General features: G+C 38.7%; 1 pseudogene; it reads left to right on the forward strand.

The window, feature by feature from the left end:
- The first annotated feature begins 254 nt into the window (after positions 1–254).
- On the forward strand, positions 255–20,159 carry LOC149209931 (uncharacterized; annotated as a pseudogene).
- Positions 20,160–24,569: the final 4,410 nt, after the last annotated feature.

The following is a 24,569-nucleotide window of genomic DNA, read 5'->3' on the forward strand; positions in this document are numbered from 1 at the left end:
ATGATTTTGTCAAAGGCCTTGGAGAGGTCAAGCTGAATGAGCATGTCAGGGATCTTTTGTGTTTTGATAGAATGCAACACTTCATGGTTGAGAATAATGTTGTCAGTTATCTGTCTTCCTTCAACATATCCAAACTGTTCTTAAGAAATGATTGAGGGAAGGATAGGTTTGAGTCTGATGGCCATCAATTTTGAGAGGATTTTATAGATGACGTTGCATAGGGCTATGGGTTTGAATTTGTCGGGGGAGTCAGCATGATCAGATTTTGGGATGAGGGTGAGGAAGGTAGCATTGATGGCTGGCAGCACTTGCTTGGTTCTGTGGAAGTTCTTGATCAGATTGAAAAGGTTGGCTTTGATAATGTGCCAACAAGGTTTGAAGAATTCAATTGTAAATCCATCTGGTCCACGGGCTTTGTTAGTGGCCATGGTGAAGACGACCTCTTCAATCTCCTGCTTAGTGAACTCTCTTAAGAGAAGGGAGTTTTGCTCCTCCGTAACTAAGGGGGGAATGGCACTAATGACTTTGTTGATAGCTTGGGTTCTATCACGATTGGGCTCAGTGAGTAGTGACCTGAAGTATAAGTTTAGTTCAGATCCTATTTTCTCTTTGGTTGATACCTTAGCACCATCAGCTTTTTTGAGGGATAGAATATGGTTGTTGGCTCTGTGTTAAATGGTTGATTTATGGAAGAAGCTTGTGTTACGTTCCCCATGTTTTAGCCACTGCACCCTTGATTTTTGTTTCCATAGCAGCTCTTCTTGTCTTAGCCTATCTTCCCATTGCTTTTGAAGGTTTGATTCCTGAGCTAACCTTTCCTCGTTAGGCCCGTCCTTGATCATTGTTTGTTGGAGGCCCACCATTTTTTCCTCGAGCTCTTTTTTGGCTTGAAAAATGTTACCAAATGTGTTCTTGTTCCAGCATTTGAGCTTGGCCTTGATGATCTTGAGCTTTTGCTGGATCTTTACAGAGGTTTGGGTCCACCAGCTTTGTATATTTTGCATGAAGGTTGGATGATCTATCCAGAAGCCTTCGAACCTGAAAGGCCTGTTTTGAGGCTTGTTCATATTGGTAAAGTGCATTTGTACTGGCCAGTGATTTGATCCCCCAATGGGCAGAATGTTGGCTTCCATGTCTAGATTCTGGAGCATGATGGATTCCGATATGAGGAACCTGTCAAGCCTTGATGCAACTTGCCTATTTCCCCCTTGCTTATTGTTCCAAGTGTGTAGTCCATTGACTGTGGGAACATCAATGAGTTTAGATGCAGCTATGAAGGTACTGAAAGCTTCCGCATCTTTATCCAGTCTTCTTAGGCCTCCTTTCTTCTCCGCTAGGTTGGTGATCATGTTGAAATCACCACCTAGGATCCAGTGGTTGGCGCCATGGTGTTGTCTGATTTCGTTCAAGTCTTCCAGCATCTTGAACTTCTCCTGAATTCACTGAGGTCCATACACATTGGTGATGCATATCGTTTGTTGTGAGTCTGGCATGTTGAAGATGACTGATAGCGAATGCTCAGTGGACAGAGCATTTTGCATAAAAAGCTTGTTTTTGTTCCAAAACATTAGTAGCCCTCCTGCTTGCCCAATGGCTTCTATGCTTGTGCATTGATAGCCTTTTGCAAAGAGTTTCTTAAGCGTCTCTATGCTGTTGGATGAGCATTTGGATTCTTGTAGTAAGACAAGGTCTGGAGATTGCGTGAAAAGATGGTTTTTGAGGATTCGTCTTTTGGAGGTGCCATTTAGCCCTCTGATATTCCATGTTGTTATCTTCATTAAGAAATTTTCGATGTGGATAGGACCAGAGCCCTTATTTTTCCTTCATTGATTAGGCACCTTCCGAGTTCTTGTATTTGTTGCTTTGTCGATTTTCTCCCCCGTTTTCTTCCTGGACCTTTCTGCCTGTATTGGTCCAGGTCTAGGTTGGCTTGGATGCCTATTTGGTTGTTGTTTCCCCATTGCTTTTTGGTTGCATTCTGGTTGAGATATTCTAACTGCAGGTATGCCATTTTGATTTTCTCCAAGTGTTCCTGGGGAATGGCATTCACTCCCTGTTTGGACCATTGCTCGTTGACCTCCTGGAGATCCAGGTCACCCAGGATTTCTTCCAGGGGATTGATAGGAGCAGTTGAGGGCAACCGATCTGGATGAGTTTCTATGCAGGGAGGGGTATGCAGAGGGTCGTGGCTTGTATCACTGTGACAGGGGTTGGGCTGCGGGATTTGAAGCTGTGTCTCGGTTTGGGATGGAGATGATTGAAGGGCTTGATGATTGAGACTACCTGGGTGGATCTTGAGTCGAGGGGGCATGGGATTCTAGAGGGTTTTCGATTGGATCAAGGTTGCCCAGAACTTCAAAGCTATTCAGCTGGGTGGGGGTTGGGTTGGAGGAGTGTTTCAGAGGATTTTTTCCTTTCTGCTTTTTATTTTTCCTGGAAACAGGGATGAAATCTGGGGGTGGGTTGTCCGCTTTGTCCGCTTGGGGATGAGGTGGGGGTTGATTCAGGGGGCACCCATGACTAAGATGTCCATGCTGTCAGCATTTCCTGCATCTAAAAGGGATGTTTTCATAGTCGATGGACTGCTTCCAATGAATTCCTTTGTGGATCAGAGCAATATGACTTGGGAGGGGTCCTGAGACATCCATATAAACACAGATTCTAGCATAGGCAGTGTATTTACCTTGAGATGTGAGATCTGAAGTTTTGACGAAGATGCCCAGCTTGTTCCCAATGGCTTCCAGGATCCGCTTATTCCAATAATCCACAGGCAAGGAGTAGAGTCTGAGCCAAACTGGAACTTTTTTGAAATCTTCCTGCTCTGGGACAAAGTTGGGCTTCCAGTACGTCATGTAGAGTCCTGCCGAGTTGTAGAAGTATGGGCCTCCTTCGAAAGTGCGATCTCTGTCTTCCCTATGGGCGAAGATGACCGTGAAAAAATTCCTTGCTCCTAACTACAGTTCATAGTTCCCTTTGGGCTTCCATTTCTGGTTTATCCACCAACAGAGAGCTTTTTCATTGAGTCGCACTCCCATGAAATGACAGATTAGGGCATGTTTGCACATGTGATCTCTGTATTCTTCGATCCAGGGGTCTTCGATGATTAATGAGGGTGTTTCCTCTGATAACGGTTTGCAGGGGGATGAGCCTGTTGTCCCGTTTTGGCTGGGGACACTTCTCTCAGCCGAAGATCCGTTGGCTTTCGAGGTGTAGTTTGCCGCCGGAGCTTTGCCTTTGTCCCTGGATCGGGAGCCTGATGAGGTAACGGCGGGCGCAGGAGGGAGGCTGCCGAATACGAAGGGGCCGAAGGCTGGGGGGGTCGATCCCCCCCTGAGGGTGTTCATGGAGCGTTGCGTCTAGGGTTTAGTTGCAGGGGTTTGGACGAGCATTCGTCAGCCCTGTTCTTAAGCTAACAAGATTGAGAGGATAATCCTCCAAATGTTTCTATCGAAAGAACAAGTAGTGACGTGGAAGAAAATAATGATGATTATGTTAGCTTTATTTTGAAATAGAGCATGTACTTTTCATGTACAATAGTTATTGTTAATAGCTCTCCTTTGGAAGATGTGCTTTTGGAAAGAACATGCATAAGAATAATATCTATTGTATTAGTTATTTTGGAACATGACTGCACACACAAAGAAAATAGTTGAGGGCTAGCTTCTTTTGAATAAAGTTTATTTGATTACATGCACAAAGGTTAGGGACAATTGTAGTGATTTTCATCTTGGAAAAGAATGTGTGCTTGTGTGAGATGAATACTAGTTAATGTGGTTTTTATTTTATAGACATGCTTTGATAGTTATATGTTTATGATTAATATATGTGCAGTGTTGTTAAAGGAAGCATGACTTGATATTTTGTTTAAATTTCATGTATGCACATGAATAGATGTTGAAGAATCACTATTAAATATTGATTATTGTGATGATATCAAAGTTTGTCGATGCCAACAATGGAAAGAAAGGATGGTACTTATGGAAAAGGTAGATTATGTTTAACATTGTGGTAGGTAAATAACTAATCGTCCATGTATATTGGGGGGTGCCAACTACACGATGGTCCACTTAAGGGAACAACTAGGTCACAAAGACATAGAAATTAAGGATTTTTGGGTAAATGATATCATAACGATTATAAAAAAGTTTAGCTAGACATGTTTTTAAGATAACATTTTTTTGTAAAATATTATGACAATGGTTGAGTGATGGAATCCCTTACAATCCATTGAGTGATGGGTGAACACCCTCACGAGAATTAATAAAAAAATTATAGATTTGTTGGCTTTCACCCTTCCAGGTTTCCAAGGTACATTGTTGTTTAATGATGGTTTTCTTGTTGTGTCATACTAATGATGTTGATTCCTTGCATGACGTGACATCTACATTATCAAGTATATGATTAACTAACCATGAAAATGATGCAAGGTTACATTATTAAGTTTATGTTAACGGGTTACAATAATGGTTATTAATGTTTATGTACTTATTATTCCTTTACCAAAGTTACTCTATGTAATGATGAATATTTATCTAATGGTAAATGAAAGAATATAGAATAGTAAATACAAATTTGTTACATGTCGTAATTCCATAAAAAAAATTATAACTTCATGTTTCCTCACGAGGTTATTAGGTGATGTTACAAGTGGTATCAAAGATGAAGGTTGCAACACTCGCATCTTTTTGGAATCAGCAAGTGGAAAAGTATTATCGCATTATGAACAGTAGGTGATGAGATCTAACTGATCAGGGTTATGAATACTCTAGGTGGGAAAGAAATTTAATGTTTATACAATAGATCATAAAGAGTATCGTCACAACCACAACTGTAGAACCCCCACACCTTGGCGTGACATCATGGGGTTACCCCTTCTTCTAATCATTGATTTCAATTATATAGCCTCCATCGTCTACTCGTTTTGGTGGAACCAACAGCAGAATGCCAAGTGTGGACCCCCATCCTGCCTTTCCGTTGACATCACAGGGGGAGGGGATCTACACTCCACACCTATCATCAATCCTTTACCTTGATTGTAGCCACCGTTTTTTTGGATTGTGTGACAAATTTCTTAGTCATTGGGGAGTAATGTGGTCGTGTTTATGGTGTTGGACCCACCAACATTCAAGGGATCTCCCTGATACGAGGTTCCAATCAGACCTCACACCGTTTGGTATAGGAGTCCCATCTGATATAAAGGCCTGGTTGCCAAATCCTTAAAGATTTTCCTTGACTCTAACTGTCAGCACAAGAGAGTCATGCAATGGTATTTTCGAAAAGCAAGGGGAGTGTGCCTGGTGAGTGTGTAGTGCAATTGTGTCGAGGTTATTCTACTACAAATGGGGAGAGAAAAGTGAGCCTCTAAGTGAGGGGTAATAGTACCACTTGTTGGCTTAAGGGGGTTTGGATCCACGTTCAGAGCCAGCTATGCTAACCTAAAAAACCATACACGACCATCCATTTTGGCAACAAGCCCTGTAGCACAGGTTGTAGTCTCACCTGAGGCAATATTGGGGGATACTAGAACCAAGCTTCTACATCCAGAAGGTTATGTGATGTGGTTTAAAGCGCTTTCTCTAGTTTTAGTTGAGATCCAACCTCCATGAACCCTTATTCATGAAACTTAGATGATTTTCAGTTAAAGAAAGTTATAAGATTCATGTAACTCCCTGATCATCCATAAAATAACATCTAATAGTTGATTCAGATCTTTGCAGAGTAATTAAGATAAAATACAGATAAATATAATTCAGTTGCACATAAATACACAAAATACACAATGCATAAAAATAGACACATTTTTGTTTCAAATATCTTTCTATTACTTCATATCTTCCCTAACAACTTTTCCTGACCCTGCACACACAGCTACAGGGGCCCACACACTCAGCTGCAGACCTAACAAGGTCTCCTTGCACTCAATGACAGGAATCCTTCCCTTCGCCCAAAACATGCAAAGATCTACAATTACATACCGAAAATCATATCATCGTGAAGTTCATTAATTGATTGGTTGATTCATTGCCTTAGACTTGCTAAGACATGCCTTTATATATACTTCTCTATTAGAATACCATGGTCCGCAAACCATGGGTGCATCTCAAAACAATACCAACATATAAGGGGTTTTTACTTTCCTAAAACCCCTTGACTCCTACTTAACATGCGCTACTTGTGCTCCGCTCCTCAAAATGTGGAGACTTACAATATTTTAACAAAATTGACTGGGGGTACCCTGTCCCAGCGCTACCCAGGAAGAGACATAGATGAACTATAAAGACTTGTCCAACATCCAGGGGAATAGTCCATAGTGGATGTGATAGTTGTTACAACCAGAAAACAAGGGGATGTTCATCTAACATCCAAAAAAATAGTTCATAGTGGATGTGACGATTGTTATAACCAATAAACAAGGAAATACCTTTCTAGTATTCTTCGAAATAGTCCATAAGGATGAGACAACTATAAGAAGAATTACAACACATTCTGAGCAAGATAAGCACTAAAATAACCAAAATAGTTCAACTACCTTAGTACATGTGAAAGAAAACATAAATTACAAATGTCCACATAATAGTCTTACAAACATTCATAGTTCATGCATGAAAAATGTGCTGGCCTAAAAATACATTTGTTATTAAGAAAAGGTTCCAACACACATATTTACATTGTACATCACTAGACCCAGTAGTGGGACATTGGAGCCACTCCTTTCTCCTCAAAGAGATAGCTAATCTGTCTAATACCTTGCGGGAGGAGCCAAGGTGAAAATTACTTTGCTCTAAAATGAGGGGGTATATATAACCAAGGGGTGATGGTTACCCCTTTTGAATCATTGACTACACTCATTACTGTTCAACTTCTAATGAATTTTTCAACTTACACGACTCTTCATATTCATGTGTGTCCAAATTGGACTTCAACTTTACAATAGATTTGATTTACAATATACATGGCCCATAACAGTGATGTGGCATATGAAAACGCATGACACAACTTGACACGACACTGTTGACATGGACTGGCTTGATGATGTGGCAATGTCAAGTCGTTGCTTTTATAAGTGCTAGATATGTTCTTGGATATGCTTTCTCTTCTCCTCTACATAAGTTGGTGATGTGGGTTCTTCATTGATCTTCGTTCTTGGAAGGTGATTTCCCACTTTTGTTCCTTTTTCTTGTTCATGGTAGGTCCACTCGTACGTTTAGCTACAAGTGTGTCCTTAGGCATGATTCCCTCCTTCTTCTCCTTCTTCATCATCTATTGATGACTTGATAATGTACATGTTCCTACAATTCACTCATGATGGGATAACATCAATTTGAAAGCTACCTATCCTAAGATGATACATTATTATCTATGAAATGGGCTAGGGACAAGTGATAGGATGGGAAAAAGGGCCCAGTAACTATGCATTGCATAGTTCCAGGTGATAGGGAGAGATCTCGATCACTAAGACTATGTAGAGTGCAACTCAAGATTGATTGAGGAACTTTTCAGCATAATCCCCAATAGGGAGAAAAATTGCATAGTGACCAATGAGAGTCAGTATTGCGTAGTTCAAGAAAGCAGTGGCCGATGTAGGATGAGGCCCTGAGAGGTCAGTTCTACACAGTTTTCAGAGGCAAGGGGGACTGGGCAGCAGAGAGATAAATATGCGAAGTTCTTGAGGGCAGTGACCTTTGGCTAAAGGAAAGGCACCAAAGGACACATTTGCATAGTTCTGGAGGCTAAGGGAGGTTGGGCTCTCTATGCATTGTAGGGTTCCAATAGGAAAGGTAAAATCTTGATGATTGAAAGTGCGAAGTGCACAATTCAAGGCAGATTTAGAGGCACAAATGCGCAATTTTGGGGGTCAAGGAAGGTTATTGCGCTTTGGGATTGCATATAATAACAATCCTGGAGGAAAGTGATTCCGCAGTACGCTGTTACATGCAGCAAGGCCACATCAATGAGGGCTGAGATTGCACAATTTTCATCTCAGTCGGGGCCTGGTGAAGCGGAGTTGCCTGGTATGGAAGATTTTCCAAAAATGGTTAAGTGAGGGAGGGAGACAGACTCATGATTAAACTTCAACTGTGATGACAAACTTAACATACATCGATGACACAATAACATAAACTATCAAAGAAACAAATGAAGCATTACCCTTTGAGTGATTGTCCCATGACAAGAAGAAACAAGTGTGACACTTGAGGTAGAATTTAGGATGAAAACTGTGGGACATTGTTCAAGAATTTGTGTATGAGTACGACATATGTTTACATGGATAGGAAAATTCTTATACACAAAGAAAAACCTTTCAATCCACCTAAAAAGGTTCGCGAACATGAAATAACAGTCAAATTTTCCGAAATATGACAATTAATACAACAAGCGAAAGAGTTCAAAGAACTTGGGGAAAGGTCATGAAATGAGCTTAAGAGTTTGCAAAGATCAAGGAAAATACCAAGGAAGGCTCCAATATTTGAGTGCAAGCCAAAAAAAATTAGGGTGTTGCAGCAACTACAACACTTGGCGGCACACTCGTTGAGTTCCAGCTTCTCTGTCTTGGTTGGTCTCTTCTGTGCAGGGCCTTGGTTCTTTAGGGAGTATTGACTCATCATGCAGATTACTGTGGTTTCCCCACTTACCCCATGGAAGACATGGTCCCCTCTATAATTTCTTAGTTGAACACAACATAAGATTCAAAACAATCACAATGTCTCAAGTTGTGAAGGGTAGTTTAGCTCACGAGCTTAATATTTTCATAGTATAGTTTTTCATCTATGGTGTTGCTCTGTTGCCAGTAGGCCTAGACAATAGCCAGTGTCACATAGGAACACAAACATTACTATGTTTCCAGCGAGCCTAGAAAGTACCCTGACAAAGTTTCTTGCTTCACCTATCTACGCCCAAACCCTTTGTCTTCTTTCGCCTTTATGTATTTATTTAGAGAGAATTGTGCATCGACACTTATTTATGTTGAGGTGAAAGAGGGATCCCGACTTATTGAGAGAAATATAGGTTGTTCCTTTAGAGAAGCATATAAATACCCCTGATTTAGGATTTCTCGTTTATATTTTCCCCTTCTCCATTTCTACTAGTTGGATAGGCTTGAAAACACCAAAGAAGAAAATTGATTATAGGCATGAAGTTTCGAGACTAGACATAGGTTCATGGTTAGACCAAACTGTCCTTACGGAAGGATCGTATTTTCAGGCAGAACTTCATTGGTCAAAGGATGTAACGAATACAAGGAAGACAAACAAAATGCTAGCCAAATGTTGGAGTGTCACAAGGCTCTTTAGACTTTAGCCACACACACACACTTCAAAGCCACAATGTAGTCAAGAACAACACTTATTCAGATGACAAAAAAACACAAGACTAAAGTAAATACATAAACAACAAACAATAAAAGACTATGTACATAGTGTCTAGCACAACCCTAGATATTCATTGAAAATGTTTCTTTAGGTCTTGGATATTGATAGGGAGAGAGTCAATCTTCCCATCAAGTGGTTGAAGACAATACGTGTGTTGGGCAAGCTTCTCGTGAACCATGTATAGATCAATCCATAGGGACTAAAATTTAGTGTGTTTTCCTTCTTCCTCATGGTCTTTGTCCCACTTTAAGACTAACTCACCCACACTGAAGTTATTTTTCCCTGTAGATTTTCTATCAAACCATCTCTTGATACGACTTTGGCAATGTGACCTTTTTTCTTTATCTTTCATCCTTTATTTCTGTAGCTTGTGTAAATTGTCCATCCTATGCTAAACTAAAAGACATAGCTTGCCTTGGGATTATTGGCATAATTTGAGAGTGGGTAAGTAGATGTTGGATGGGAGGATGACTTATTTTCCATACACCAGGAAGTAAGGCGGGGTGTTCATAGAAGGTTTAGGCATGACTCGGTCAGCCCATAAGACATTCACTAAATCAGAGTGCTAGATTCATTGTTAAGATAATATGATCTTTTTTATGATACTGATGAGGTTCTTATTTGTGGATTCAGTAAGACCATTTCACTGCCATAATAATTAGCAGAATATTTCAAGATAATACCATTTTTCAATACCAAAATCATAAAGTTTTAATGAGGAAAAGTATGTTGCGTTGTCAAAAATAAGTGACGTAGGAATGCCAAACTTGGGGATGATATTTTGTTGCAGAAAGTTGATGACTTCATGATTGTTTACCTGTTTTAGCAGAAATGCCTCTGTCCACCATGTGAAATAATATGTAGCAGTTAGGATATAGCGGTGCTTCTTCGATGAGTGTGGGAAAATTTCCCCAATGATATCCAAGTCCCACTGTTGAAAAGGTCCTTCCACTATAGAGATGTAGCGGGGTTGTTGACTCCTAATTTCTATTGGCACACCTTTGACAGACCAGACACTTGTAGGCATAAGCATGAGCATCCTTGAATAATGTAGGAAAGTAAAACCTAGCCCACATTAACCTATCTGATGTAGTGTTTCCTATGAAGTGTCTTGTGGATGGTCCGTCATGGAGATCACGTAAAACATTTTATGAATCGTTTGGCTTCAAACACCTTAGAAGTACTCCATTGTTGTGCTTTCTGAACAACACCCCATGCACCAACTAATATGACAATGCTTTGAGTCGGAGTTCCCTCTTTTTCCATGTAGAGAAGTGGGAGGGAATGGTTCCATGCTCGAGGAACTGGCGCATGTCTATGTACCAAGAGTCTCCATCTATAGTGGGGGTGGCTTGTTGAATGTTGTACATTTCAATTTCTTTCTCCTATCTTGCGAGATATTCTTCTTCCTCTTTAGCGGTTATTACCTCTGCTGCTAACTAAAAAATACTATGACCCTTGATGGTGTGAACCATCTCAATATCTAGATCATAATCTCGTAAACCTATCATAAAGTTCTCCTTCTTTCACCCATCTCTTGTCGAATGAGCAGTGATCTTACTATTAGGGGTGGAACAAAGATAACACAATGGCTCTTTAATAAATAGGGTTTGAAGTTCTTTACCACCTTGTACACAACATAAGATTGTTTTTCCATGGTGGGTAGTTGAGCTTTGGTCCTTGTAGACTTGCACTCATGAAGGAGATAGGTTATTCATTGTCCAACTCATCCTTCTGAGTTAGCACAACAAGAAGAGAAGTGTTAGAAGCAAAAGTGTAGAGCAAGAAGTCTTTACCAAAGTTAGGGTTGTACAATGTCGTTGCTTTTGCCATAGATTGCTTAATACGTGAAAACACATCCTTTTCCCTCTTATTCCATTTATATACCGCATCCTTGTTGATTGTCTCTTGTATTGGTTTAGCAATTTGAGCATAGTCAGAGATGAACTTTCAGAGGAAGTTAATCTTGCCCAAGAAAGTATGCATGACTTTCTTGTTCACTAGGTAGGGAATCTCCTTGATGGTCTAGACCCTATCCAGATCTACCTTGATCCCACTTTTAGCAATGATGTTTCTAAGGAGATTACCTTCGAGGACTGCAAAGATACTCTTCTTAGGATTCAAGGATATCTCATATTTATGACATCGCTCAAAAATATTCTTTAGATGGTGCAAGTGGTCTGAATTATATTTGGAACATACTATCATGTCATCAAGCTAGACCACTACACTCTGTCCAATAAGATCATGAAATTCCATGTCCATTTCACATTGGAATGTCACACCAGCATTGACTGGCCCAAATGGAATTCGTTGAAATGCGAATGTGCACCACTTTTTTTGGAACGTATTTTTTAATATGTCGGGATATCATACCAAAACCTGGTTGTAACCTGAGAATCCATTGAGCAAGGAAAACATTTTGGCCCCCGATATTGTTTGTAGTATTTTCTCCATGGATGGCACAAGGTAATTAACCTTGTCCGAGGCACAGTTGAGATTGCGGGAATCTACGCACAGGCAGATCTCCCTAACTTATTTCTTATGGGAACCAAGTTTGATACCCACGTTGAATGTCGCACCTTATAGATGATCCAAGCATGAAAAAATTTTCTCAACTCATATGTATGAGGGGCTCAAGCATTGGGTAAATGTTCCTCAATTTTTGTTGAAATTGCTTGGCCCCTTCTTTGATTGGTATCACATACTGGATTATTTGTGTGTCATATGTCTTGAGTTCATCATAAATCCATGTGAAGACATCATGGTACTGCTTCAATAAGCGAATGAAGGATTACTGCTCTTTTGGTGTGCATTAAGTAGTGAGATTAACATAATTTAGAAGTTTCTCAATTCCCAACTTGATTTTCTCATGCAACAGAGTGGAAATGTGGGTCTTGGCATTAACGGGCCCCCATAAGTGATTCTGTAGATCATATAACTTCTCTAATGAAATCAAACCCTTGGGGATGAGGTTTCCTTTAATTATATTGGATGCATCCTGCAGTTCCTTTTCATGCTTGTCCTCTTCAATCGCTCTGTCTTTGAATATGTTAGCATTGGCCAAAAATTACAATATCTATTGGTTGTCATAAAAAATGTGTAAGTTAGTTATATTATCTGAGAGAGATGATTTCTATGAAATTTCAATAGAAAATCCATCCCGTAATGGTAACATCCTAGAAACAATGTTTGCCAAGGCATCCGCTATTGTATTATGCATTCTTGGTAGTCAAATAATATTGAAAGCTTGGAATTGAGAGATAAGTCACCATACCTCTTGTTGATAACTTTTAAGATGAGTTGATGCACAATGTATAGTGTTACATACCTAACGCACCATGATTTCAGAGTCACCTGCCACTTTCAGAATGACAACAGTGAGATCAATGGCCTTCTGTAAGCCCAAGACGAGTGCTTCATACTCCGTAGAGTTATTCGTCCACTCGAATTCCAAGAGACTAGAGATCAAATGTTTTCTCTACAGCGGATCTATTAAAACACAACTAGCTCCAGTGCCTTTGTGTGTCTTGGATCGATCAAAGTACATAGTCCACATATCATTTGTATAGGGAGTGCTCACTGCACTAGTACTACAACTACTACTACTACTATTAATTGTACAAAGTTCATTATCACCATTTGGACATGGAAGGAGATCCAACTATGTTTGGTGGAACTAGAGATGGCTCTGCAAGATAGCACCCCAATTGTGTCTCCACAAAATAATTTCGAAACAATAGCTTTGTGAAAGTCATTGGATCATTATGGCCATTCAAGGGAGTCACCATGTGCTTGATATATCTCTTTGAATCTAACTAGATATTATTTTTCCTAACCCTATGCAGAAGCCATAAGTGTGACCAGTCTATGGAAAAGTATCCTTGAAGCTTCCTTGACCAGTCACTGCTAAGTAACACTATGTATGCTTCTGGAATGACCACAATCGATATATTGATACATTGATGAACTCGATCATCAGATGATAACTGAAAGATGACATCCTTGAGTTCACCAATTTCCTGGACATGAGTTATATCCAGTTGAATGATCTATGCATCGATCTTCTCCCATTTATCATTGATCCTGTTGGCCGCAGATAGTGGCATCACATTCGCCGATGCACTGGAATCGACCAAGAAATTATGTACATTGAATTTTAAGATTTTGAATGTTAAATAAAATGGTGGGAAGAGTGTGTTTTCCTCCATCGTGAGTGCATTGAGTACAAATGCAAGAGCATCAGGAGACTAACTAGATCCCTTGTCTGAGGAGGTAACATTATCGGTAGAGGTTTTTCTAAGTGTCCGTAGAAGGATGTCTCATTGGCTCATGATATTTGTATGCTCGAACAAGGAGATATTTTTATGGTCCTTCTTCATATCCTCTACAATGTTATCATCCACAGCGGGAAGCCTGACTGAGGTGTTTGGGGATGGAACTTGGTTTGTGGTTTCCTGGGGAATGGTTCTATCCTTACTGCTATTGGAATGAATTTTCATTGAGATTTCTTTACTAGACTTTCTTTGAGTGTTATGCATTGACTTAGCCAGAGGATTGAGTTTTCTTAACAAATTTTCTTTGAATTCCGGTTTTGGAACCTCAATCATAGTGGTCGGCCCTCAGATTCTTAAGTTATGTCGGTTGTTTTGCTTCTGGGAAAGACCATCACTCGGAGGCTGCCTATCAGCAATTCTCATTTGGGTTGTGAGAACACAATGGTACATGTTGATTGCATGCCCAATGATTAGAGATTCATCAATTGCAAAAAATTATTCTCTCTCTTCATCGAGCTCAGCTTGTTCCTCAACCATGACTGAGTTAAAAAACTGCACAACCATTCTGCTCATGAGTTGGTTCCACTGTGGGAACATCTTTTCCATATGATGTTCATTATGAAACACGTAATATGAATCTATGCCAATTTTTTTGATATTTAAGACCACATTAGAACTTTGTGCAGATTTTACTGGTTGATGGTTGTTGCTGCCATAAGTTGAATTCCGTCTGAGCATGAACTTGGGGGGATTTTTGCTCATGGAAATCTCTCTTGTCCTTTGTTTGGGTTCAACCATTCCATTGGTCAGGGACTTCACAGGATAAGTTAGGATTTCAAGATCATTCGATTCCGTTTCCTTAGCCTTGCTCATGGAGGCGTGGGACCTTTTGGCCATGTCCTTAGAGTCTTTTGTTGACTCATAATCTGTGATGACTCCAATAGCACGTAATTCCTTCTCAACGAAGATAGCATCTTCATATTTTTCAGTCAATATTTTTTTCGCAGTTTTCTTTACAAACTATGCAATACTTCTCAGCAATGCATAAGTGTAGTAGTCTATGGTGATGGATTCACTAGATTTTGTGTCGTCCAAATTTTTTTTCAAGATGTCACTGATCCTCTTATTGAAATCTCTAACTTTTTCATTCTGCTTGATCTTAAGACTACCCAGCTCCTTTAATAACATGGCGAGGGTTTTGTCTTTAGAATTTATTTTTGAAAAATATCCTTTTAAAGGCCTTACAATTTTGGATGGATTTTGGAGGAAGTTTGTGATACTATAGAACTTCTCTACCAGAAAAGGTACATGAAAAAATTATGCGTCCAACATCTTCGTAATGTAACTTTAGCGTTTGCAGATTTAGGTAAAAGTTGTCCAAGTGATTATCAGCCTTCACTGAATTGTCAAGGTCATATTTTGTTAAGAGCTTCTTTGCATGCCTTGAAATCTTGCGTAGGACATCCGGAAGTGCCAGTTAGCCCTAAGTCATCCAATCTAGATTCTTCTCTCCAATGTCTTCTTTATCGTTCTCCTCCTCTTCCTCTTCTGAATCTGATGGTTATTCTTCCTCTTCTTATTCTTCCTCCTCTCCGCCTATCCCGTCGAAAGTTGAACCCGATAGTAAGGGGTGACCTCCTTCTCCTCCTTGAAAGAGTGGAGGATATTCTCCCATTCCCACAATGTCTGATACTTCTTCAGGAGTGGCGTGAAACTATTCTTCAACAAATGAGACCACTACTCTTGTGGGGGTGGTCTTATTCTTCTTTTGAGAATATTGAAGAATCATTACTCCCAGAATCAACCCAAAAACTTTTGCAAACTAATGGGTGATCGGGTGAACGACCCGGAGCTTGATAGGGGATTTCGAGTTTAGGATTTGACGGTGAAGGGTTACCAACTTTAGAATTACAAGTAGAGGAGAGGGAGTGAACCTTGTTTCCTTGACCAAAATACGGATTAGTGGGGTCGGCAGGAAAATCAGCCATAAAATACCAGCTTCCCTCCTTCTAGCACCAGACATGTTGATGGTGTTGGACTCACCAACATTCAATAGATCTCCCATATATGAGGTCCCAATGAAACCTCACACCATTTGGTGTAGGAGTCCAATCTGGTATAAAGGCCTAGTTCCCAATTCCTTAAATACTTTCCTTGACTCTACTTGTCATCACAAGAGAGTGATGCAATGGTATCTTCGAAAAGCAAGGGGAGTGTGCTTGGTGAGTGTGCAACATAACTATGTCAAGGTTATTCTACTACAAAGGGGGAGAGAAAAGTGAGCCTTTAAGTGAGGCGTAATAGTACAACCCAGGAAGAGACACACATGAACCAGAAATACTTGTCCAACATCTAGTTGAATAGTCCAAAGTAGACATTATAGTTGTTACAACAAACAAACAAGGGGATTTCGTCTAACATCCAGCGGAATAGTCCATAGCGGATGCGATAATTGTTATAACCAATAAACAAGGAAATATTTGTCTAGTATCCTGCAGAATAGTCCATAAGGATGAGACAACAATAACAAGAATTACAACACATTCTCAACAAGATAGACACTAAAATATCAAAATAGTTCAATTATCTTAGTACATGTGAAAGCAAACTAAATTACATACGTCCACAGAATAGTCTTACAAACATTCATAGTTCATGCATGAAGAATGTGCTAGCCTAAAAAGGTTTCTATTATTAATAAAAAGATCCAAGAGACATATATATATTATACATCACTAGCCCCAGTAGTGGGACATTAGAGCCACTCCTTGCTCCTCAAAGAGCTAACTAATCTCTCTAATGCCTTGTGGGAGGAGCCAAGGTGAAAAATACTTTTCCCATACAATGAGGGGGTATATATAACCAAAGGGTGATGCTTACCCCTTGTGACTCTTTGACTACCCTCATGACTATTCAACTTCCTATGAATTTTTCAACTTGCATGACTCTTCATATTCGTGTGTGCCCATTGGAATTCCACTTTACAATACATTTTATTTGCAATATACATGGCCCACAATAGTGGTGTGGCATATGAGAACTCATGACATGACTTCACATGGCATTCCTGACATGGAATAGCTTGATGATGTGGCAATGTCAAGTCATTGTTTTTGCTGAGTGCTAGATATCTTCTTGGATATGCTTTTTCTTCTACTCTATATAGCCTTGTGATGTGGGGTCTTCAATGATCTTCCATCGTGGAAGGTGGTTGCACACTTGTGTTCCTTTTCTTTCTCTTGGTAGGTCCACTCATTCGTTCAACTACAAGTGAGTCTTTACGAATTCTTCCCTCCTCCTTCTCCCTCTATATCATCTATCCATGACTTGATAATATATATGTTCCTGTAATTCACTCATGATGGGATGACAACAATCCGAAAACTTTGTATCCTAAGATGATGCATTATTATCCATGAACTCGGTCTAGGACAAGTGATAGGCTAGGAGGGAGGGCCCATTGACTACACATTGAATAGTTCTAGGTGACAAGGAGAGAGCTTAATCATTGAGATTGCACACAACATATCTCAGGTTTGATTGAGGAAATTTTCAGCACAGTCCCCATTAGGGAGAAAAATTGCGTAGTGGCGTTTGAGAGTCAGGATTACATAGTTCAAGCGATAAATGGTTGATGTGAGATGAGGCCCTGAGAGGTCAATTCTGCATAGTTTTCAGAGGCAAAAGGGGATTCGGTAGCATAGAGACCTTGAGGACAAATCTTCATAGTTCTTGAGCATAGTGAGCTCTCAGTGAAGGAAATGCACTGGAGGACACATATGCACAGTTCTAAAGGCCAAGGGAGGTTGGGCTCTTTGCGTATTGCAAGGTTCCAGTAGGCAAAGGAAAATATTGAGTACTGAAAGTGAGAAGTGCATAGTTCAAGGCATACTGGGAGGCACAACTGCACAATTTTGGAGGTCAAGGAAGGTTGTTGGGCTTTGGGATTGCGCGGTACACCATTCCTATAGGATAGTGACCATGCACTGTGTAGTTCCAAGCGGAAAGGTCACATCAATGAGGGATGAGACTATGGAATGCATAGCTTAGCTGGGGCCTGATGAAGCTGAGGTGCCTGGTCAAAATGATTTTCCAAAAATGGCTAAGTGCGAGAAGGAGATAGACTCATGATAAAATTGAACTTTGATCACACACTTACCATACTTCGAAAACAAGACAACATAGACCATCATAAGAAAAAATGAAGAATTACCCTCTAATTGATTGAGATAGAATTTAGGACGACTATGACGACACTTGTGCGATAGTGCTCTAGAGTTTGTGTAGAAGTACGCCAAATGTTTACATGGCTAGCAAAACTCGTATACACAAAGGCCAACCATCAAAACCATCAGAAAAGGTTTTTAAACATGACATAATAGTAAAACATGCAAATAGATGACAATTAATCCAACAAGAAAAAGGGTTCAAAGAACATGGAGAAAGCTCGTGAAATGAGCTTAAGTGTTTGCAACAATCAAGGGGAAGGCCAAGGAAGGCCCCAAAATTTGAGTGCAAGATCAAACTTTGGAGGGTGTTGTGGAAGCTACATCTAGTCTCTACTTAATGAAGCCCATATTAATCCCTTGATGTGGATTGGGGAGAAAGTGTGAATGTGTCAATATAGGAGTTTAAGTAGCTAAGTAATAAGGAGGAACATTGTCCCATGCATGTTTTTTGGGATTTGGAGGTTTACAATCTCCATTGTTGTAGTAATGCTAAACATGCTAGACATTGTAGGTTTTAACCCTCTAAAATTATTATGTGCAAACAAATTCTTAAAATAGTAAAATAAATAATGGTGAGAACATAAAATATACACCGAGATTTTCTCTTGGAACCTAAACCAGGAAAACGAAATTGATTTATCATTATATTCCTTTCAATGTTAAAATACATACATACATACATACATACATACATACATATATATATATATATATATATATATATATATATATATATATATATATATATATATATATATATACATGTCGAAGCATTCGTAAACCCTAATCCAATAACCCTGCATTAGAACATAACCATATCTCCCTCAACTGAATCTACAAAATACCATTGGAAAAAACCATTATGCCAAAAACCACAAGTGAAACCATGTGAAAAACTATGGGTAGGCCTGCCCACCATCTTTGGGTTCGCACCCCATACTTGTATCCACTCATCCTTGGGTTTTCGCATGCACATGGGGCTAGTCGTGGAAATAATATCACACTGTTCATGAAAATTAATTACCTATAATTTAACTGTCAACCTGTGGATTTTGTAAAACTTGCGAAGCGTGTGTGCACTATATATGATAGAAATAAACTTCCAATTTAGATCAATATAACTACAAAACCAAATAACGACAAACAAATTCACCTATTCTAATTCAACAATCAATTCAAAATAAATTATAGTACAATTATAGTATAGCGCAAAGAATTGAAATCTTAATCTATCACACTTGCAGGAATAAAATCTTAATCTACGAAACTTGTGTTGGGTCTCCATTTTGTCTTATTTTTATTTATTTCTCTCATGTTTTCGATTGGCTAAATGATTATTTTTTAATAGTATTTGTTACTTCTTTGTTTTAGCAGGATCAAAATAGCATAATGAGAGTTTAATTAAGGTTTGTATGTTGCAAGATTAAAACCGGTTTCATTATACTTTGGGACATGCCTGCACCATTTTATGGCTTCCTGCACTCTGAAGAGTTTCTGGACTATACTAATTTTTAGTTCTCATTGGCATCATATTAATTTTTGTGTTACATGTGGTTGGATTTTATTGGTGGTATAGAAGGGATGATCTACTATATCTACTTGTTATGCTTCCTCCAAAAACAATACCACCCTTTTGACATGCATTGTTCATCATTGTGGTCAATGATATAATATTGCGCCAAGCTGCAATAGTTTTCAAATATGGTCTTTCGATATATTATAAGAATAGTCGAGGTTGTAACTATCAGAAGCAGGGCCAGATGTTGACTTTTTTTGAATACATTCTATTACTGTATCATGTATTGGTTTCTACACCTATTTGGTATCGTTTCTTCTTGAACGAACAATATGGTAGCCTATTTTCATCTCTCACAACAGGGTTGTACCTTACCTTTAAGGTGACATCAATCGTGGAGAAGGTGCAATCATTCTTTGTAGCATTGAAGGATCTATCTCGCAAAGAAGTCCAGTATGGGTCATATGCTACTGCGGAGGAGGTTCTTGCTACTCGAGACTTGTGTGCAATCTTATAGGAGAAAATGCACACTCCCATATTGTTACATTGTAAACATATATTCTCTGATGAATGTGTCTCATAATGGTTTGAGAGGGAGAAGACATGCCCACTTTGTCGTGCTTTGGTAAATCCATCTGATTCAAAGCAGTTAGAGACTCCATCAAATCAGGAAAATTATTTACAAAAAATAAATATAACTCAGCGTAGACACTACACAACATTGGTGGTTTTATTGGATCTTGTTGCTCTTCTTTTGAGGCAATGTTAACTTGCTTCACAACTGAAGTACACTTGGCTCTCAGAAAGCGAAATGACATGATGAATACCACAATAAGGGGAATAAGCTCCAGGTCAGTGAAGTGCCATGAAAGAGGGAAAGGATAGAAGCTGTCATTGGACTCCAGCTCGACCACAACACCAGATTATCTGATATGATGCATTGCCGCGTGAGAAGGAAACATGGAATTCGAGGAAGCAATTGGCCCACCCACAGCTACTCTAGGAAAAGAGGAACGATTCACCAGAATCGTTCCCTCTTTCAACACTCAGTTTCAAACTAATTCTTATTTCGGAAAATTGTTAAAACTAATAATCTTCTATATTTTAATTGGCTGAATTAAAAGGCCCAGTATGTAATTTGATGTCTATATAAGGAATCGACTAGAGCAAACATAGATTAGTCAATTAATTAGACAATTAGACAGTAAGGAAGGAAATTGATCGAGCCAGGGACAGTGCACACGAGAGGAAGGCACAGAAGGGAAGAGGAGCTATCCCAATGTAGCCTCAGGTAGTTCATAACTGGTGGATCGCTCCTCTTGTCTTGTTGGAGCTGAGCATTGTCTGCTTGATGTAAATATTTTTTTTCAGGAATTAATTGAAGCAATTTTCATCTATGTTCTGTCTATTTATTTATTGCATCTAATGATTTTGACTGTTGTGTGAACTAGGTTAATCGAGGGTGTGAGCTGGCTGGGTTGGCCGCCAGACCAACTCGCCACCACTCTTCATTTCTTAAATTAATTAGCATTTAAATTTTCATTTATTATATGAAGTTTATTTAATAATTTATAGTCTCTTTCCTTCTCCAGATTGATGTTATTTAATTTGCTGCAACATTTTCCTTTCAGCTCTAAACTTCATTGATTTTTTGCATTATTAAATTGTTCCTGTACTTGAGATTTGTGCTTACACTTGGGATATTTCTTCATATCAAATTGTGTCCCTCCAATTTTTCTTATTTACAAGATCAGCTTATGCGTTGATGAGCTGTAATTGATTTATATTCCAGACATGAAGACGATGTGATTGATTATGATTTTGAGGTACTGACATATTCAATCAATCTATGCTTACAAAAAACATATATTACTTGTATGTCGTGGAGTCGATATTAACGAAAGAAAATTGTTTCATGTTGAAAACAATAATATTTACTTTCCATTAAACTTCTGGACAGTTCTCCATGATTTATTTTCAGGGACAAGGAAGACGATATTCATATTAATTTAATTTCTTCCATAAGTTATTTACGTAGTACATTTATGTGCCGATGATTTCAAGATAATTTCACACAAAATTAGTACAAGCAGAATTAGTACAGGCATAATGATTTTGAATTTCTTGTTTATTCCTTCCAGCATTTACAGTCTCTCGATATTGTGTCGACATTGTTTAGTTTCCAGTTATGATTCCCTTTCTTTTTGCTCATACATAGAATGTACTTTCGCATTGGTTTGACTTTTATTTCCCGTGCGATTTAATTGTTTGGATTGGTGTTTCTAAAATTCTCTTTTAGTGTAGGATTTCATTTATTGATGAGATTAATATGCAAGATAGAATATCATTTGTTATGCAGGTTGTCAGGGGCTTTCTCTGGCATTTCCAGTGATGTGCCTTGAAGTTCACGAACTATTCGGATTGAAAAATTAAATGTTGATACATTTATAAACCATATATTGAACCCAAGATTTTGGCATCGTTTCCAGGGAGGCGCTCAGGTGATTGACCTTGGTGATCTGCCACATTTGGTTTTTTTCCTTCACCTAGTTTCTCTTGCAATGTTATGTTGTTTGAATGTATTTATTTCCTGCATTATTTCTTTAAGGTTTCTCATTTTATCTAATGTTGAAAGAACTCCCCACCCTACATATATATATACACCATTGATGTGTTAATGAATGTACCAGTTGGATTGTTAAAAACAAGAAAATGGTATTTTGGGGAATCATCTAATGAGGAATTTTTATGCTGCTACAGAGACATACAATTCATCCAATGAAGAATTAACAATTGAAAAATTTAATATTTTGATTGAACATAAAAATGATATTATTAAATCTTTGATTTCCAAATTGGATGATTTGCAGGAAGAGTGGAAACAGGATGAAAACCCACCGCTTATATTCTGCGCCAACTGTAGAAAGAAACAACTCCTTGGAAAGTGTCCACTTAGTAGCTTGGAAAGTTGCAAAATTTGTGAAGACGATCATCCAAAAGAATTTTTCCCATAACTACCAAGATTACTCCAGGTACTTAGGAAATCAAGTAAGGAATCAAATCAACTACCAGGTATAACTCAAAACCCATTATCATTTGATACTTGGAATAATTCTTATTTTCCTGAGCAGGCTCATCAACATGTTTATAATCCTACAGTTTCATGGAAAAAATTTAATCCTCCTCCAATCAAATATCCTACTTCATGGTTGTAGTGGCCCTCTCCTTGGCCCTCATCCTCAAGCCAGATATCACCATGGCCTCAAGAATCATTTGGATCCTTATCTCTAGGGAAATCTCCCATGCAAATTCAATCATATGAGCACCAACAACAACCACAATTTCTTTCCAATGCACCATTAAGTTATCCTCCTCCATGTTCCCAACCGTATGTGCAACCTTACCCTAGCCTTAATCCATACCCTACCCCTTATCCTAATCATTACCCTACTCCTTGTCCTTACCCATACCCTAGCTCTCATTCAAACCCTAATCCATACCCTAGTCCTAGTCCATACCCTAGACCTAACCCTAATCTACACCCTAGACCTAACCCTAGTTCTAATTCAAAACCTAGACCTAACCCTAGCCCAAAGCCTAATCCCAATCCAAATCCAAACCTTACTCCAAGCATTGACCAAAACCCTAGCCCAAACCATATCATAAACCCTAATCTAAACCATCAGGTTGCATAGTAGTTTCAAACACCTATTCTTCCCATTGAACAAAATGCTACATCTTCCATGTTTGGAAAGGGAATGAATTTGAAAACTTCCCCCATTACTATAGAACATCTACCCAATGAAGATATAATTCAAATACCAGCAGAGGAAAAATCTTTCATTGGAACATGTTCTCAAAATGTTATTAGAACTCAAAGCCCTAGAATCTCTCTCAACCATTCTTGCCAATTTTAAAATCAAATATTTGAGCCTGAACTTGAGGGAATTATCTTTTTTCTTTCACCAAATTCTTTGTGCCTCCAAGAGAGTGACTATCAAATTGTGGAATACTTGCATCAGTTGGAGAATCATACATATGTGGATTCCCTTGAATCCTGGTTTCGAGCAGTCATCAAGCCACCTTATTTCCTCATCATTCAGAATCTCTTAGTACCATATCAAATGAAGAAATTGGTTTCTCATGCATTGGTATGTCTTGAAGTATATTCTTTAAAACTAAGTGTGAGTATAATCAGCATTTTGTTACGCACATGGCTTCATTGGAAGTATTCCTTCACTTAAAGGCGATATTTCTTTCTTTAAAAATAGGGTAGGATAATAGGAGAATAATGAATAAATATGCATAACAACACTCTTGAACGTGTGATTCCCCAAAAGCATAGCTTTTGAAATTTATATTATCATGCACTCTCATGGTAAGACTTGTTAGAATTAATTTACACTTAGTACGCCATATTTTAAAGTGACTTTGATTGTGGATTAACATGTCAGACAAGGATATTGTTATAAGTTACATGTAATACTTTTCTCCTATTCTTAGAAACTATTATTCAAAACATATTTTTAAGTCCTCTTCGGAGGGATAAATGGAAAACCTTGTATGATGGACCATGCCTACAAAACTATAACAAGATTTCATAAAGAACCCTAGCATGATCAAGTCGAGGAATATTCTGGTCATTATCCAAGATGTTTTTTAAATAAGTTCTTAGGATAGCATGACCAACCAGTAAAGAATAGTAATTAAAAACTTTTCATGCCATCCTACACTCTTAAGGAGTATATTTTCTTCCCCACCTATTAAGTAACCCATCTGAGGTTAATCATAATTAGAGTTTTTTTCTCAAAAATAAAAATAAAAATCATAAACGAATTAATTGAGGGATAGGAGGTCTCATTGCAAGTTTACCTACTATGATCATGGGTCCTAAGGAGAATGACATTACTGCACTAGACACCAAGCCAGGGTAATGGCTTTGAGTTGAAAAACTGGAAGACGAGAGGTCTCATCGCGAGTCGGCTTGTTCATTCTTGTTAGTTCTCGTGAATGGCACTATCGATAGCTGGTTGCCAAGCAAGGACAATGGCCTTCAATTAACTTCTAAAAGGAGAAAAAAATAAAATCTTCTTAAAAAACTTCGAATCTATATCAAATAGGTGGGAAAAAATCATTTCATAAGGTTAAAAGGTACCCCTGTTGAGGCTATGGATGCCTG

Source organism: Pinus tabuliformis, chromosome 1_2, assembly GCF_031772625.1.
Source record: "Pinus tabuliformis cultivar Carrire ecotype Pingquan chromosome 1_2, CPIR1, whole genome shotgun sequence".
Classification (NCBI taxonomy): domain Eukaryota; kingdom Viridiplantae; phylum Streptophyta; class Pinopsida; order Pinales; family Pinaceae; genus Pinus; species Pinus tabuliformis.